Source organism: Schistocerca gregaria, chromosome 8 (assembly GCF_023897955.1).
Source record: "Schistocerca gregaria isolate iqSchGreg1 chromosome 8, iqSchGreg1.2, whole genome shotgun sequence".
Lineage (NCBI taxonomy): Eukaryota > Metazoa > Arthropoda > Insecta > Orthoptera > Acrididae > Schistocerca > Schistocerca gregaria.
Genome location: NC_064927.1, coordinates 370,902,808 through 370,922,281, shown reverse-complemented (window position 1 = coordinate 370,922,281; position 19,474 = coordinate 370,902,808). Strand labels below are relative to the sequence as shown.

The following is a 19,474-nucleotide window of genomic DNA, read 5'->3' as shown; positions in this document are numbered from 1 at the left end:
CACGCAGTCGTCTCGCTAGCTTCCAAAGTAGGTGTGTCAGATACAACTTGATAATGGGACTGTGTACCGAAATCTGTAGCCAATAGGCAAAATAAGTACACTGAAGGAAAAAAACGGAACATCAAAAAAAATTAATGTAGAGTAATAAAATTTCGAGAATACTTTTGTCTAGGCATCATATTAAAATCATTGCAAGATGACAGGTTAACGTAAGCGCAAGATGAGCGATTGCGAATGTGAAATTCTGGTTTAATGTTGAATACAAGTATTGAGATGTGCATGTATTGAGTTGTTCAGCTGCCGGAAGTAATTTCAGTTCGTGACGTGAAGCTCTATGCCTGTTGCTCAATACAGGGACGGTTAATGTTGTTTGTAGACGACCCCGGAGACCATAACTCCAGGTCCAGCGTGTCTCTCACTGTGTTGGTTGCAGGTTCTCAAGTTGTCTCTTCCTAACCAACATACGACCATCACTGGTACCAAGGCAGAACCACATTTCATGAGGATACTCAACGGACTTCCAACCTGTCCTCCAATGAGGAATCACTTGATATTACTGTAGCTGCAAATGGCGGTGGTTTGGGATCAGTGGAATGCACGCTACAGGGCGTCCGGCTCGGAGCTGTCGTAACTGTTTGTTGTGTCACTGTGGTGCCCACCGATGCTGGTTTGCTGCTGCAGATTCAGTACGATCTACACTCCGAATACGATGGTCTTCCGTGGTCTTAGTGCCACGTGGCCATCCAGAGCCTGGATGGCCACGTGAGGTGTTGATAACAGCGTCTGTGTCGTCTTAAAGGCATTCTTGACTGACACCAACTCACTACGTCTATCTTCAGCGCTGACAACCGCTACAGTTGGTATTTAAAGCAAACATGATTTGCATTCTTTTAGTGGCGTTACTAGCGGTTCAGTTAGGCGATTGGAGCGAAATTTGAATAACATCTTATTTCAGATGTAGAAACACGCCCACCAACTTTAGTTTATGTCGCACAACTCCTTGTTGTTGCGATTTTTTCTGTCAGTGTATCTTGCGACTACAGAAAAAAGAAATACTTTTTTAGTCTCTGCACTCTGTAAAACAGTACAGAGTAATTGGTGGCTTTAACTTAGAATACTGATGAAAAATGTGGTGATCATCAAACATAGGCCGCCACTTCTCTAGTTATGGACAATATGCAGGATGAAACCTCCTTTCTACCGCCAGGATGCTCAACATGAGCCCCGGAAGAAAATTCTCGTGAGTTTCATGCCGCATAAGTGGAGCAACATATCTCGAATTTTAGAAAGCTTTGGGAAACAAACAAGAACCTCTCGGCTTTGTAGGAGGCACCTCTAAATGGCAATGACTGTGCGGAGATCTATAAGAGTAATGCTGTGCTAACGTCTTAAAATGTAACTGTCTCATTGTTCCTTAATTTTTAACGAAAATTTTACCATCCAAGGCACAAATTCTCCAAACCTTGAAACTTTACTTCCGCTTAGAAGTATGGTATTGAATTCCTACAGTTGCTAATGAATGGGAGACTTCAATGGGAAGCGCTTGGCTTCATGATTCATGGCCGAATGTGCAATCAGTCAAATAGTGAAACTCAACACGTATAGATTTTGATGACACCCAAGCAGATGACGGTGAACGGAATATTGAAATATGAAGGACTAGGTTCAGAAATTGCTTTACTGAGCAAATCTGTTGTATGAATGGAAAAATTCGGTTACCACCACAGGAAGCATCTTCGCAGGAATTTTTACATTACATGGTCGGGGACTCTCCAGAACCAAAGCAGTTTCTTCAAGATATAAAAGCGTACAACACGTGCTTCGAAAGACTTCTTTTGGTGTCACTTCGATCAACCCTAACAGATTATGTTTTTTTTTTCATCCAAGGACAAATCTATCACAACATGGGGCCATTATTACCACTACCCAGCGAAGACCTTAAATTTCTGCAAGTATGTATCATCGGAAATGAAGAAATAGCGATTGATCAACTATGCACAAATATCAGTGGATTCAGACGAGAAGTAGTCCGAGATGTAAAGAGAATCGTACACCAGTACTGTAATTTAATCCACATATTCAAAACAGCACCATACCGAATGATTTCTGATGACTATAAAGTTATAATTCGAGACGACAAGTGACCACTCGCAGGGCACGGACGTCGATATAACGCACCTCAGACAGACGAAGTCACCGTCGTAATTGTGGACAACAAAAACACAAGCTGTGACATAATCATACAACGAAGAAGAGAAGGACTAAAAGACATTGCAGAGACACGCCGTTCATATGATGCCCTCCAATATCCATTAAGATTTCTGCACAGATAGGAGGGATATCGTTTTAACATGAAACAAATCCAACCTGAAACAATCGTGTAAACAAACAAAAACGTCACTTCCAAGGAGTTCTATGCTTACCGCTTAATGATCAGAGACAAAAAAACTTGCAATCACATTCTCAAACCCCATCGTTTATCCCAACAATTCCTCGTAGATAAGTATGCAAAAACAGAAGCGGAACGGATGCGTTACATACGTCTTAATCAGAACAAACTATGCAATGAAGAATACATTCATCTTCGAGACGCAATCATAAAGAACGGAAACATTGATGACATTGTAACAATGGTAGTCTTACCTTCATCATACATAGGAAGTCGGAGACACATTCACTAACGTACTCAAGATACCACGACCCACATAAAAAATATGGACTACCTCACCTCTTCACAACATTCACATGCAACGCGTCGTGGGCAGAAATTAAAGAACAACTGAGATACGGACAAGCCCCATGCATCGACACGAAACAATTGCCTTAGTTTTCGTGCCATAGCAAATGAGATTTATTAAAGTCATCACAAAATGCCACATCTTTGGAACCGTTAGATGCTGGATGTACACAATGTAATGGCAAAAATTAGGACTGCCACACTCACACAATCTGGTATGGCTACGGGACAGAATTCATCTCACAGATATCGACAAAATCATCCAAGCTGAATATCCCAATCCACAAGAAGATCCGAAACTGTACGACATAGAACTGAAAAACATGATTCACGGACCATGCGGGCCATTAAAATATTGAAAGCACCCGTAAACATGGAATACTACAATTAAGTAAAATCCATCGAATATGTCTGTACGTACATGAGCAAAGGCAGTGACACAGCAGTATTTCAAATACCCAAAGACAGTGAACAATGAAACAGAAACGACGAAACCCTCATGTACTTGATGGTAAGATACATCAACAGTAAAGAAGGAGCGTGACTGTTTTCGTTTTTCCCATACACGAACGAGAACCAGCTGTGCAGCATCTAGCAGTCCATTTGGAGAATGGGCAAAGAGTTTACTTCCCACAAGACAAGGCCAGAAGCCGGCCAAAGTGGCGGAGCGGTTCTAGGCGCTTCAGTCTGGAACCGCGCGACCGCTACGATCGCAGGTTCGAATCCTGCCACGGGCATCGATGTGTGTGATGTCCTTGGGTTAGTTAGATTTAAGTAGTTCTAGATGACCTCAGATGTTAAGTCCCATAGTGCTCAGAGCCATCTGAACTATTTTAACAACGCCAGAAAAATTGCAAGCGAACCACGTCAGAACACAACGGCAACAGCTTTTTACCTACTGTGCCAAACGGATCCATTCTCGAAAACAGTAATATATGTCGAAGTCCTTACCCATTATACGTGGAACACAACAAGAAAAATTTTTCAACAACGAAAACAAGAATTTCAGCAGAAGGTCACCCAGGCCGAGTGTACAACACACATCTGCAGAACGTCGAATGTCTCTATCTCCGGATGTTGCTACACGAAGTACGAAGACTACTAAGTTTCACAGATTTCAAGACTGTTGACGCTTACCTATGCTAAACATACAGAGAAGCATGCCAACGCTTAGTACTACTGGAAAACGACAACGACTGGGAATTAACACTACAAGAAGATTCACTCACAGCCTCAGATGAACAAACGAGAGACTTATTCGCCATAATTATTACAACATCTACGGGACCTCTTCAAAGAAAGTATGAGTGATGAAATACTGTACCAAATCCGACAAACTCATCCTGAATTGAATATCAAATTCAACGACATCTACAATGAAACACTCGTTTAAGTAGAAGATAAAATTTTAGCAATAAACAACCAGACCTTCTACAACTTTGGATGCAAGCACCAAGAAGAGATGCTCTCAGTGGGCTAAAATTCTAAATTAAAAAGGAAAAAAATCTACAACATCAACGAACTACTTCAATACACTGCTCACTACAAACCACTCCTAAATGACTATCAAAAGGAAATTTACAACGTTACCATGGGCCTCATCGACAACAACGCTGGCGGAATCATTTACTTGGACGCACCAGGTGCCATCACGAAAACGTTTCTAACAAATCTGTTGCGGAAATACGTGCTAACCAACGCATAGCATTGCACTGGTATCATCCGCCATGGCAGCCACACTTATGGAAGGATGACGAACTTCCCATTCCGTCCCACAGCTACAATTGAATACAGTCGAACAACAATTTCGAATACGTAAAATCCCAAGAGCATCTGGACAGCGTGAACTTCTAAAGCAAGCTAAAATTATCTTCTGGGACGTATGCACAATGGTGCATAAAAACAACTCGAAGCCATTGACAAAATATTACAAGATTTACGAAGAAACTATGAAATCATGGGAGGCGCTCCACTCATATTCTCAGGAGATTTTCGACAAACACTTCCAGTTATCCCCAAGTCAACACCATGCTTTCAAAAATCACTTCCCTGGCCACGCATACAAATATGGCGACAAACAAAAATATGAGAGTTTAATTATCGAAAGACGAAACAACAGCATATTTTACTCAACAACTTTTACAATCTGACGAAGGCACATATCCTTCTGACCAAACGACTGGCCTCGTTAAACTGAACACTGATTTCAGCAACATATCCACTGCTGAAAACGAACCCAGGTGCCAAATGTATCCCACCCAACATCGTTTATCACTATACCAGTCCGGAATGGCTATTTGAAAGGGCAATTTTGTAAGTAAAAACCTGAATATTCAAAAGAAAATTCCTGCTGAAGAGAGAATATACAAATCGACCAACACGGCGGTAAACGTTAAAGAAAGTGTGAACTTCCCTACAGAATCTTTAGAAATATCAGGGATGCCAGTACACTGCCTTCAACTTAAAATTGGGTCCTCGATCATACTATTCAGAAATCTCAACTCACCAAAACCATGTAATGGAACAGGGACGATCGTCAAACAGCTACCGAATAACATCATCGAAACCGAACTTATGACTGGGAAGTACAAAGAATACACACTACTTAATCCCAGAATAGCACTGATCTCTGCTGAACTGCCATTCCAATTTAAGAGAGTGCAATTTCAAACAAATTACAGTTTTACAATTAACAAACCGCAAGGACAAACTTTAAAATACTGCAGAATCAACCTCGAAAATTCCGTCTTCTCTCACGATCAACTATACGTAGCTTTCTGTCGAGTAGGAAATTCGAAAAATTTGTACGTGTATACTCCCATGTAACAAAATGAAAAATATTTTTTGTAAACAAGTATTGTAAATGCTCGAACAGTCCACGGGTATACTGCCGGTTCATAGTGTCCAACGGGCACAATATTCCTGCGATCAGACATGTCGCCAACGTCAGGTGCGCTGACGAACTGATCTCCTGAGGGTGGGGGGCCGATTTAAATCCACTCCCCCCGCGGGCCGCTCTCTTCGCCGTCCGCGCCCGCGCGCCGGCGGTCGCGAAGACGTGGGCATCGGAGTCTGTCGTACCGTCGTTGTGCTTGCTACGTCCGCCCTGGTCGCCAGTTCGTACTTCTTGCTGAGAGTCTTCTTAATTACATTCAATGCCGGGTCCCAAGCCTTGCTGTGGTTGTAGCCGCAATCTCGGTTGATAAGATCTTCCCTGGTGCCCTGGTGCCCGTTGGACACTATGAACCGTCAGTATACCCATGAACTGTTCGAGCAACAAATACGCCGGGAGAAACGGAAGACTCACAAGTATTGTAAATAGTTAAAATACGTTTTCAATTAAAAAATTTTACCTCTTATACTTTAGCAAGGAGAATACTTTAACAAGTAGAATAGTTAGATAACTTTTCAGCATTTTTTTGTCTTTTATACTTTAAAGTTTATCCTTTTATTTCAACTACTATAAAATCCCCATACAATCTCCCTGACGGAAGCTGGGTGTCGCAGCTGGTAAATGTTATAAATGGATGTATTGGTACATTGTTTTGGAGACTGTGTATGGAAGGTTTCTTATGTACTTTCGGGTATTACGCAATTGCATTCAATGTTATGGAATTGCATGGCTATGCAGATAAATTTTGTTTAAGGTGCCACAGCTCCTTGTTTGCTTATTCACGGCGCTCGGGCCTGTATGGCCAGCTGGTGCCGTCAGAAGGTGTGTGTGGCACTACTGTCTATAATGCTGTTTTTTCTTGTTGTGTGTCTGTTCTCTTTTACATATGTATACCCTAACAGAATGGATCAGGCTTTTTTACCATGATATGTGTGTATACTGTTCCGGGAAACTGATTTGTTCATTTGAGAGGGGTTGTGTTTATTAAGGACGCCTTGAATGGGTTGCGTTTCTGTGAAATGCACGTACCATTATGAATTTATGAGAGTATCGAACGCCAGGAGGATTAAACAATCCGATCCCCTTCCTTAACATACCGCTGACATTTCATAGGTTATTTAGCTCAAACAGGGATTGTTACCTGAGTAATAAACACTGACGTACCACAGACGAGTATTAATGTTAATTCATGTTGGAACATGGTTCGTGCTTGCCATGGCACTGTGTTGGTCTGCACTATCACAGCACAGTAAGTTAAAGAGTGTTTCCCGTTTGATTGTTAGCTGTAATTCCTGTTGCTTGCTTCACTAGATATTGCATTTTTTTTTACTTTTGCGTCTATGCATTAGAGTATTGTGCTACTTCTAATCAGAACTGATCCTAGACTATATCACGAAAATAATCGTCAACAATTTAACGTCATTTAGTACCCAGTGTGATCACTACTGTTTCAGCTTAATTTATGAAAACTCGACTACAAAACCGATGAATCTTCTTCGTTATTCCCATTTCTGAGGCCAGCCGGAATGGCCGAGCGGTTCTAGGCGCTTCAGTCTGGAACCGCGCCACCACTACGGTCGCAGGTTCGAATCCTGCCTCGGGCATGACTGTGTGTGATGTCCTTAGGTTAGTTAGGTTTAAGTAGTCCTAAGTTCTAGGGGACTGATGACCTCCGCTGTTAAGTCCCAAAGTGCTCAGAGCTATTTGAACCATTTCTGAGAGATTCTGTCCGTTCAGCTCTGTCCATGCAAGCTTTTTGTGACTAAGCTCCCGCCCTTTTGCGTCGCGTCCCAGTGACATTTCAGCCGCTCTCTGGCTCCTACAAGACGTCAGTTTAAACATTATCCTCCTCCTACACATGAACCTCAAGAAACGACTTCATAAAAAAGATTCAGTGCCGTAGAAAAAGTTTGAAAACGCGAGTATGTTACCATGTGACACGAGTCTATGAGGGTCATCTCCTTCCTGCAGAGGTCCTGTAAAAATGCGTAGCTTGCCATTCGGCAGACCTCCATTCACAGCACGTTCTATCATTCCTCATTCCAGTCTTCGTTACGCAAAAGTCGCCGTGGCAAACTGTTCTAAATGATGAACTTTTAGGCTTCCGATCGACCAAGTTTCTGAAAGAGAAGAGGGTGTCCTGTGCGTTGAACAACCACCAGAACGTAGACACAACTAGTACAGCAACTGGTGTATGCAATACAAATACACCACAGACCAGTTTGAACGCCATATCACAACGCTATTAATCAATCCACACTTTCGTAGCAGTAGGTGTACGAGATATTTTAAAGGTTACAAAAACTAAAACGTATGATGGCCGTTTATCTGCTTGATTTTCAAGGATTTAAAATATTTTTTTACTTTTTCGTAAATAACATACAGAAAAAATCTATAGAGGTTAAGAGAATTTGGGTTGCATGTCGACACTATTAAGTGAATTGTCTTCTGATAGACATTTTAGAGAAAAAGTAGTGTGTACAGCAACGAAAAACGTTCTTAGGACTGTGTAGCCAACAGGCGAATGTTTCGCGGAGAAGAGGTTCTTAATAATGAAGAAATTCTGAAAACCATACATATAACGTGGTGAGGAGTGAGAACGGAAATATTAAGCGCAGTTGAGATACTCAGTGCTGAACAGTGAGCCAGGGTGGAAAAGCTTCCATTGAAATATGAATTGTTTTAATTAATGTAATAACAATTTGTGTTTTAAATTAGGCAGAAAGACAAAATGATGCATTCAGTGGAAAGACAGTCCTGCGAATCCGAATTGGCTGTTTTCGTAGGCCGAAATAAAAAATAAAATAAATTATAGCTGCCGAAATAGAAAATAAAATAAATTATAGCTGCCACATACAAAAATTGGTGGAAACCGGCTTCAGGGAAGACCAATCTGAGTTCCGGGGAAATCTAGAGACACGCAAAACAATACTGAACTATGACTTATCTTACAAGATACATTTAAGAAAGACATTCGTAGACGCAGAGAAAGCCTGTTACAATGCTGACTGGCATAAATTCTTTGAATTTCTGAAGGTAGCAGGGATAAAATATAGGAGTGAAAGGTTATTTGGAACTTGTGCATAAACAAGATAGTAGTTCTATGATTCAAAGAACATGAAAGGGAGGGATCGATTGAGAAGGGAGTGAGATAAGGCTGTGATCTGTTCCCAACGTATTCAATCTGTACACTAAGCAAACAGTAATGGATATCAAGGAGAAATTTGGAGTGAGAGAAGAATTAAAAACATTGAGGTTTGGCTTCAGTATTTCTTTTTATTTTTTTACTCCTTATGACGGGTTTTCCTCTCCGAATCACACACTTGTGGTACTAAGTATAATATGAGAAAAGGTGGAAAACAATTGTCTGTAGAATCACACAGTATACGAAATGTAACGTAAGAGTAGGCTTAACATAACTAGAGCGAACAAAGCAGTGTAAAAACATGTGTACTGGAAGAAACTATGGTAATCAACAGTCATACAACTAGTCAGACACCGAGCGAGGTGGCGCAGTGGTTAAATACTAGACTCGCATTCGGGAGGACGACGGTTCAATCCCGCGTCCGGCTATCCTGATTTAGGTTTTCCGTGATTTCCCTATATCGCTCCAGGCAAATGCCGGGATGGTTCCTTACAAAGGGCAAGGCCTCCTTCCTTCCCCGTCCTTCCCTAATCCGATGAGACCGATGACTTCGCTGTCTGGTCTCCTTCCCCAAAACGACCCAACCCCCAACTAGTCAGACAGAACATCATCAAAATGTGTCTCTTCCTATATAACTGTCTGCCGGCCGCGGTGGTCTCGCGGTTCTAGGCGCTCAGTCCGGAACCGCGTGACTGCTATGGTCGCAGGTTCGAATCCTGCCTTGGGCATGGATGTGTGTGATGTCCTTAGGTTAGTTAGGTTTAAGTAGTTCTAAGTTCTAGAGGACTGATGACCACAGATGTTAAGTCCCATAGTGCTCAGAGCTGTTTAAATCCATTTTAAAATAGTACTGTCTAGATGCTATATAACTATTGAAGTGTGTATTGGTTTCCATCTTTTCTCGAGTTATATTTTAGATCACAAAGCTTATGACACTGAGAGCTGAACTCATCTTAAGCAGTAACAAGTAAGAAAGGAATTAGTGGACAAGGTAAGAGCAATTTATGAGTGCCAAATGTGGTCACAGGCCCGCTAAAGGTCTTCGCGTCTACGGTAATAACGTCGTAATGCTGTCAGAGTCAGGAAACAATTGTGGAAGAGAAATTGAATGGAATGGATAGCCTCTTGAAAAGAAGTTGTAAGGCGAAAAACAGCAATAGTAAAACAGGCTTAACGGAACATGATTGAACTAAATCATTCTCCAGAAGAAATTAGATTAGCAAATGAGACACTAGAAGTAGCAGATGAGTTTTGCCATTTGGACAGAAAAATAGGTGATGATGGCAGGAATGGAGAGGATATATAAAGTGCGGACTGGCTATAGCATGCAAAGAATTTCTGAGAAAGAAGAATTTTATAACACCTAACATAAATTTAAGTGTTAGGTAGTCTTCTATGAAGGTATCTGTCACATATGTAACCTTGTGCGGGACCGAAACGTTAACGATAAACAGGTCAGAGCACGTGCCTTTGCAATTTTTGAGATGCGGTACTACAGCAGAATGCTGAAGATTGGGTGGGTAGATCGAGTAATTATTGCAGAGGTACTGAAGTGAAACGGGGAAAAAGAAATATATTTCATCACATAACTAAGTGAAGTAATCGTCTGGAAGAGTACTTCCTGAAGAATGAAGGGATCGTCAGGTTCGTAATAGAGCGAAGTGTAGGTGGGAGGGGCAGATGAACTAGAGGAAAACCAAAATAAAGACGTTCAATTTGAGGCAATTTGCAGCTGTTATTCGAAGATGAAGAGACTTACACAGTATGAAGTATCATGGAGAGATGCACGTAGTAAAGCTCGGCAATTCTGTGGTAGTTTGTTCCACGAAGAGAAAACTATTCCCTACCACAAACGTGAAGTACGAGACAGATTACAAAGCGCGACGGCAACAGTTTCCAGTACAATTCTCTACCATTCGTGAAGCATTGTGAACGAAATGTTTTGCTTTGCAGTTTGGGCCATGCTTGATGACGCACATGTCTCGGCTCACCTGTCTCGTAAAGCCCGTGTGTAAAGCTGATTGTTTCCAGAAGCGCAGCTTAACTCTCGGTGTGCGGTACACGGCTACGATATCAGCGACTCAGCGTTTACTGCAGTCGGACCCGGCAACTGCCGGCCGCGCACTTATCTTTGTGTGCTCGCACTCGGTAGAACCCTGACGTCACACAGTACCCTCTGCGGGAAATATGTCTTGATTATTGTTGGTGGCGACGAACCAACAGGCCCAGTGACGCAACATGCTCTCGCACTTCACCCCCTGTACCCCATTTGTATACAGTGTTGTTGATAAATATTTGACGCAATAACGTCGAGACTCCCGGCTGCCTTTTGTTACAGGCTAACAGCCATCGTGGGCTATGTACATACACAGCCTGAAAAGTATAGAGTGTGCAAACTATAGCGCAATACCTGGGTAAGGACTCTTCATTTTTACTTAAAAAGAATGACAATGTGAAAACTGCAGAAGTACTGGTTGCCAGAACTGCATCTAATAGAAAATGAAGTAGTAGAATAACCCATCTGATACAGGAGGAAATGTGACAAAAAAATAGAATGAGGCGGAAATATTAAAAAATAACTAAAAGTGAGTTATTTGGTGCAAAGCTTTGATCCATTGGCTGACTATCTCTCTGGGAAATGTGTATTGAAAGTGTACACATAATTGTGTTTGTCGAGACCTCAGCACTCTAGATCTAATGGTTTTGCACTCTTCCAAAGTGCAAGACATCATAAACCAAGGAACGAGCTTCCGAACGCAACATTATGATGGACTAATTATCAGCAAAGGAACATGGTGTTAGGTGCTCTATTGATCATTTTATCTTAATTTTGCACAACGTAAACCAAACACGCCACGGGGACTAAGCTTCGTAGATTTAGTCTGAAGCGACTGTTTAACATTACATCATTACCATTGTTATATCTGAGGTATGTGTCACAGAAATAGGTCATGAGGGTTAATTGCTGGTTACGATTTACTAAACATTGGTGGCTAATTTTTTTCTTTACTCGTCGGTGTATGTTTATGTCGTGAGTATACGTATATTGTAAGTAGGCTGTTTAGGTTTTTTTATTGGTAACGCCGCCGCCACGTAGCGCTCTGTATAAAAATCACTGGCTGTGCCGTGTGCAGTCTGTGGCTGGTTTGCATTGTTGTCTGCCATTGTAGTGTTGGGCAGTGGCAGCTGGATGCTAACAGCGCGTAGCGTTGCGCAGTTGGAGGTGAGCCGCCAGCAGTGGTGGACGAGGGGAGAGAGATGGCGGAGTTTTGAGATTTGTAAGAATTGGTGTCATGAACTGATATATATATTATGACTTTTAAGGTAAATACATTGTTTTTTCTGTATTAAAATCTTTTATTTGCTAACTATGCCTATCAGTAGTTAGTGCCTTCAGTAGTTTGAATCTTTTATTTAGCTGGCAGTAGTGGCGCTCGCTGTATTGCAGTAGTTTGAGTAACGAAGATTTTTGTGAGGTAATTGATTTGGGAAACGTATAGGTTAATTTAGTTAGGGCCATTCTCTTGTACGGATTATTGAAAGTCAGATTGCGTTGCCCCAAAAATATTGTGTGTCAGTTTAAGCACAGTCGTGTATAATTGTTCAAAGAGGACGTTTCACATAGACCAGTCTTGTATAATTGTTCTAAGGGGACGTTTCATATTGTGAGTATACGTATATTACTTGTGCTAGCGATAATACTGCGTTTGCTTTTAATAACATTTTATTACAATTTCACATCTCCGTTTCTCTTTGATCTTACTATTCTGTACGTAGCCAAATTCAAATAAAACAACAAAAAAGAAAAACTAAATCGACTCAGATAGAAGAAAAAAGTGCATCTGACTACACTTTCCGTAAGCCTTATTTTTCATGTAAGAACATAAACAGTTTTCGACAGCTCCTTCACAAGAGATTAAAGTTATTGTTAGCCATTAATTATCATTTCACTAATAAGCAGCCGCGCAGAGTGGCCTCTCGGTTTGAGACGCTATGTCACGGATTGCGCGGCCCCTCCCACTGGAGGTTCGAGTCCTCCCTCGGGCATGAGTGTGTGTGCTGTTCTTAGCACAAGTTAGTTTAAGTAGAGAGTAAGGCTAGGGACCGATGACCACAGTAGTTTGGTCCGTTAGGAACTCCACACATTTCAAAATTTTTTTCCCCTATAAGCCTTGTAGAATATAAAGACACAAATTTGCATGTTCAAACTTATCTTTTACCTATTTTTATTTCTTTTTTATTAAATCTGATTACAGAGGGGAAAGTAAAATTTTTTACTGTAATATCTTATCATATACTGACTCGTGACTGCAATATCGTAATACAACGTTCTCTTTTACTTTTATTAAAAATATTAGATCCCGCCTGGAAGGCGGCGCGTGGGTCTGCTCCTGGAAACTGAAGGGTAGGCCGAATGTAGGCAGCTAGGGGGAGCAGGTGAGGTAGAACACTCGGTACTGCAGTGCGAATTTAAATCACCTTTACTATAGCAAGAAAATGAATACACGACTTTGCACTGAGGAACACGTAGGTGCAAAGCCGGATGTCTCAAACTCACAGGAGTTCCACAGGCAAAATCTGTAGTGTGTCGCACACTAGGAAATAGAAACAATGTTGCTTGGTCGTCTACTCGGAATCAAATGGGCTGAATCTAGAGTGGAGCTCGAAGAGCTGCACTACGCCGGCTAGAGTACGCTGTCGTCGATGTCGGTGTCGTGGTGCCAACCTAGCAGAGCGCACCTACGTTGGGGCATCGTAGCTATCGATACAACATAGACCGAGGCCAAAATATAAATATCAGCCCACAATGTTAAAAAGAATCCATGATTATCACAGTTCTATTTCCCGGTAAGACACCATTTCAGTTTTAAGCAAAAAACTGGATTATAATATTACTGCTTTTACTTACAGTCGTCATCTAGCATTCTCGGCAACGTAAAATATTATATTCCCCCATATACCCATCGTCTTGGCCTAGTATCTGCTCTATAAATAAATAACACACAAATGATTGTACTCGAAGTTGCCAGTTTTAATGTACCAAACATTAATTACTTCTCCAGTATAGAGCAACAGACATTACTCAGCTCAGAAGCTGCCTACCAGAATTCGGTACTGTCCAACCATTGTAGCTTGACGTACACTGAGATGACAAAAGTCATGAGTGAACGATATGTACGTATGCAGACAATGGAAGCGTCGCGTACACAAGGTATAAAACGGATCTCATTTGTACTAAGGTCATTCATGTGAAAAAGTTTCCGACGTGATTGTGTCCGTACGACTTTCCGCGAAAGGGTAACTGAGCAAGACACATGTGTCCATTACGGAAATCGTTAGCGAATTCAGTACTTTGAGATCCAAAGTATCAAGACAGTGCCGGGAATTCCAGGTCGGCCTAGGTGGCCGAGCGGTTCTAGATGCTATAGTGTGCAACCGCGCGACCGCTACGGTCGCAGGTTCGAATCCTGCCTCGCGCATGGATGTGTGTGATGTCCTTAGGTCAGTTAGCTTTAAGTAGTTCTAAGTTCTAGGGGACTGATGACCTCAGCAGTGAAGTCCCATAGTGCTTAGAGCCATTTTTGAACTCCAGAATGAGGCATTATCTCTCACCACGGACAACACAGTGGCCGAAAGCCTTCACTTAACCACCGAAAGCAGCTGAGTTTTTGTAGAGTTGTCAATGCTAACACACTAGCAACACTGCGTGCAATAACCGCTGACATCAGTGTGGCAATGTGGGACGTACAACGAACGTAGCCGTTAGGACTGTGCGGCGAAATATGGCGTTAATGGGCTACATCAGCAGATGACCGTCACGAGTGCCTTTGCTAACAGCACAACATCGCAAGCAGCGCGTCTTCTGGGCTCTTGACAATATCGGTTGGAAAACCGTGGCCTAATCACATGAGTCCAGATTTCAGTTGGTAAGACTGAGGATAAGTAAGATCTGAGTGTGGCGCATATGTCACGAAGCAATGGACCAAGTTGTCAACATAGCATTATGCAAGCCGGTGGTGGCTATATAATAGTGTGGGCTGTGTTTACATGGCATGGACTGGGTCCTTTGTCCAGCTGAACCGATTATTGGCTGTAAATGGTAGTTTCGGCGTCTTGGAGACCATCTGCAGTCATTAATGTACTTTTTGTTCCGAAACAACGATGGAATTTTTATGGATGACCGAGCGCCATGTCACCGGAGCAAAATTGTTCGCGGTTGGTTTGAAGAACGTTCTGGACCATTTGGGAAAATGATTTGGCCACCCAGACAACCCGACATGGATTCCAACGAATATTTATGGGAAATAATCGAGATGTCAGTCCGTGCACGCAATCCTGCACTCGCAATACTTTCAGTAATATGGATGGCTGTAGAGATTCAATATTTCTGCAGAGGACTTCCAACGACTTGTTCAATCCATGCCACATTGAATCGTTGTACTACTGCCTAAGGAGGTTCGACACGATATTATGAGATATTATATGACTTTAGTCACCTCAGTCCACTTACTGCTACTTTAAAAGAGCGACTCTTGCTGGTTCAATATCTTCCCCAAACATAAGTCAATAGACAACCGTTTACTTTCACATTAGGTGGTGGTGGTTAGTGTTTAACGTCCCGTCGACAACGAGGTCATTAGAGACGGAGCGCAAGCTCGGGGTAGGGAAGGATTGGGAAGGAAATCGGCCGTGCCCTTTCAAGGGAACCATCCCGGCATTTGCCTGAAACGATTTAGGGAAATCACGGTAAACCTAAATCAGGATGGCCGGAGGCGTGATTGAACCGTCGTCCTCCCGAATGCGAGTCCAGTGTGCTAACCACTGCGCCACCTCGCTCGGTTACTTTCACATTAGATCTAACTTAACAGCTCTTCGGCCTCTTACAGCAACATCGTACATATCAATTGCAAGAAGTGACTATATAATTTCATAAATTCTTTATATAACTTTCTGGTCCAACTGAGCTGCTTACGGGCGTTCTGCAGGCTGTTTTCCCTACTGCGTGCTAGACACCGCTACCTACGCAGCCGAGCAGCAGTTGAGGTTCTGTCACTGCCACGAGCCACAAGATATGTTGCCACGACATGTGTCCCTATACATCAACGAAAGATATTACAGTTACATTAAACGCTCGACATCACAATAAACAATATTCACTTTGTGTGTGTACGTATTTTCCTCTATGCATACTACTCCCGTTGTGAACTGCCTGTATTAGGTGGTTTTCTCCTAAGAAAATGCTCTGGCAATTCAATCGGACGTTACGACAGCTGTACCAGGAGCTGAGCCGTATTAGAGTAGATGATGGGATCACAAAATAAGTCCTTCCTCGGACATCGTTGTGGGTAACAGCTCAAGGAACTGTGACAGGAAAAATGAAGACAGACATAAAAATGAATCAAAAGAACTACTAACCGAGTAGTGATAAAGCTACTGACGGTTTTCTCCGTAATTTCCGATTTATGAATTCCATCCTTATCTTATTCCGAAAGCACGATGTATGTGGTTCAATGTTAAGGGTTTCCATGTTTATAGTGATGTATACCAATCGGTCAGAATATTCAGGCAGCATCCATAGCACACGTGCAAAGCATTTGATTTACAAAAAGGAGTTTGTCCAGTACAAAGTAAGAGTCTTTTTCTACGATGTATATTACCCAGGATGTACATCACCAAGTTGATCATGCATTCCGTTAACTCTACATTTTTGCTTATCATTTATAGCCCTCTGTTCTTCTTTGATTTGTTCAAGTGATTGGTATTCTTCCGTCTTCGTAAAATGTATCGGATGTGTATCGTTAGTATGAGTGTCGGAATTTCGATTAATTTGTTAAATTCTCTGCGAAAGACTATGTACCTGATCCTTTCAAATGTAGTACTGTTCTTTAGTTTTCAAGTCCATGTATTTCGTTAGTGTGTTTAGTGGCTCTGTATCTTCTACTTTTTGTTTTTTCTTTAATTGTGACTTCTTGTAATTTTGTAACTAGTGCATTGGGTCCATGCTGATTTCTGCCATGCTCCGCTCTTGATCTTTGATGTATTTGTTAGTGCAGTACTTGTATCTGTCGTTAACGAATTTGTGTCTCTGTGTAACGTGTTCATCTAAACGCGTCTGGATAGTGTAAATCTCCTCGATTCGAGTTGCTAAATTCGTCAGTTCTGGGTTAGTGTTATTACTTACCTGTGCCGTGTTTGTTGGATTTGCTAAGAAACTGATGGAACGTATTCAATCCTTGTCTTAACATTAGTTGGAAAATCTGCATAAGGTCAGTGTTATGTAATAAATGTGTGATATTCATGGGTGGTGGTATTGGTTGTTTTGTGTTCTCCGTCGCGCAGTTTGTCAGGGCAAAATTGAGCGTCATCTGATTAGAGTTGATGTCTGTTGGAATGAAATTCTCGTTTGTCACTCTAGGATCGCGAGAACTGTATGCCAATGAAATGTTCAAGTTGGAAAATACGATGCATTCATTACTCTGCAACGTGTCTGTGTTGAGCGGAAGGTAACTGTTCAGGTAAAATGCATTCGAGTCTTGCATTGTTACGTCAGGCTCGCATATACCGTGATTATCTATTAACGCATGCGAAGACATGGTTTCGGCGAGATTTGAAGATTTTGAGGTTCTTGTTGTTCGTGCTTCTGGACCTAGCTTTTGTTTCAGCATTATGCACATTAGTGAGATATATTTTTACGAGGATAGGAAACTGAAAAATCAAAACGTTTCCTACTAGGCTAAAAAGAAGAATAAACAAATGGTTAGGAAATAGTGCAGTGATATTATAAATAGAAATCAAATACAGCAAAAAATTGCTAAAAAAAAGGTAGAGCAGGCACCTGCATATGACTACAAAATTCACAAAAAAATCCACGAAGACCGCCCTTTGAAGCGATGTTGCCACGATAAAGTTTCTTTTAAAAACTTGTTAGTTTAGTGGTATTTTCTACTTACCGAATTTTCATTGAAAGTTCCTTTGCTTGGTTAATTTGTAAGGTTGTTTGAGATGATATTCTATTGTTAACACTGAATCGAAACAGAAGTTAATCTACTGCACGATTTACAAGAGATTGTACTGAATTGTCTAATAAAGTAAACCAGACTCTAGCTAAGTTCCTTTCAAAAATCGTAACTCTCCGTTTCATATTTCTTTGCTTCTCTGACATAAAATTTGTGAAAACCATAATTGAATTATTGATTTCTGGGCGAATGAAAGGAAGATCCTCGAAATCTGATAAAATATTTTTTTTATTTTTTTTATTTCGACTTACCTGTCGCAATCAATAACGCTCGGGCAACTGTTCTCTGGAAACTCCTGCTGCTTCTACTGAAACCTGTAAAAATGCGCATCTCAGTTACTGGTCGGCAAGTTAACTATAGGTGAACTCAGTGCGCAATGATCTCAGGTAATATGTCTGCAATTTAAAGTGCAACTGTTAATCATTAACTAGTGAATGGCAAAGATTAGGAAATGGATGATGACTTGGAAAATGTGGTCGCCTGGTGCGAATCTTCTTAGTTGACGCCACTTCAGTGACCTGCATGTCGATGGGGATTATATGATGATGGTAGACAACACAACACCTAGTTCCCAAGAAAAGAAAATCTCCGACCCCGCCGGCAATCGAACCTGGAATACACACAGCACATCACTTCTGTTTTCATGGAACGTTCTGGTCACAACATGCAAGTTCGTAGCACTTGAAGACAGAGCGTAACAGATAATTGTCATAGTAACTTTCTCCAAAGATTCAGTGCGAGACTAAGTCCCAGACGTGATTCACTGACATCGACAAAGAATAAGTGTAAACTTGGACCATAGATACGTAGGATATGAGGAAGTCCAGAAAATGCAAAAAAAATCTGCACGTGTATGAATCGCTCTGACAAGTCTGGGCCCAAATGAATGTGATTTATCCAGCACTGAGTGGTACCTGGTGGTAATAACAGATAGAGATGTTGTAACCTTGCTGAGATCAGACGCAGAGAATAACGTAATACACTCCAGGAAATGGAAAAAAGAACACATTGACACCGGTGTGTCAGACCCACCATACTTGCTCCGGACACTGCGAGAGGGCTGTACAAGCAATGATCAAACGCACGGCACAGCGGACACACCAGGAACCGCGGTGTTGGCCGTCGAATGGCGCTAGCTGCGCAGAATTTGTGCACCGCCGCCGTCAGTGTCAGCCAGTTTGCCGTGGCATACGGAGCTCCATCGCAGTCTTTAACACTGGTAGCATGCCGCGACAGCGTGGACGTGAACCGTATGTGCAGTTGACGGACTTTGGGCGAGGGCGTATAGTGGGCATGCGGGAGGCCGGGTGGACGTACCGCCGAATTGCTCAACATGTGGGGCGTGAGGTCTCCACAGTACATCGATATTGTCGCCAGTGGTCGGCGGAAGGTGCACGTGCCCGTCGACCTGGGACCGGACCGCAGCGACGCACGGATGCACGCCAAGACCGTAGAATCCTACGCAGTGCTGTACGGGACCGCACCGCCACTTCCAGCAAATTAGGGACACTGTTGCTCCTGGGGTATCGGCGAGGACCATTCGCAACCGTCTCCATGAAGCTGGGCTACGGTCCCACACACCGTTAGGCCGTCTTCCGCTCACGCCCCAAAATCGTGCAGCCCGCCTCCAGTGGTGTCGCGACAGGCATGAATGGAGGGACGAATGGAGACGTGTCGTCTTC

At 42.2% G+C, this 19,474-nt stretch overlaps 1 protein-coding gene across 1 annotated transcript in view; it reads right to left on the bottom strand.

Moving 5' to 3' along the window:
- LOC126284322 (UDP-glycosyltransferase UGT5-like) overlaps positions 1 to 10,854 on the bottom strand; it is a 76,720-nt gene extending 65,866 nt beyond the window's left edge. The window contains exon 1 of the mRNA XM_049983163.1: positions 10,767 to 10,854. The gene's annotated coding sequence lies outside the window, so the exon portion shown is untranslated. The remainder of the gene's footprint in view (positions 1 to 10,766) is intronic.
- Between the last annotated feature and the right edge of the window lie 8,620 nt (positions 10,855 to 19,474).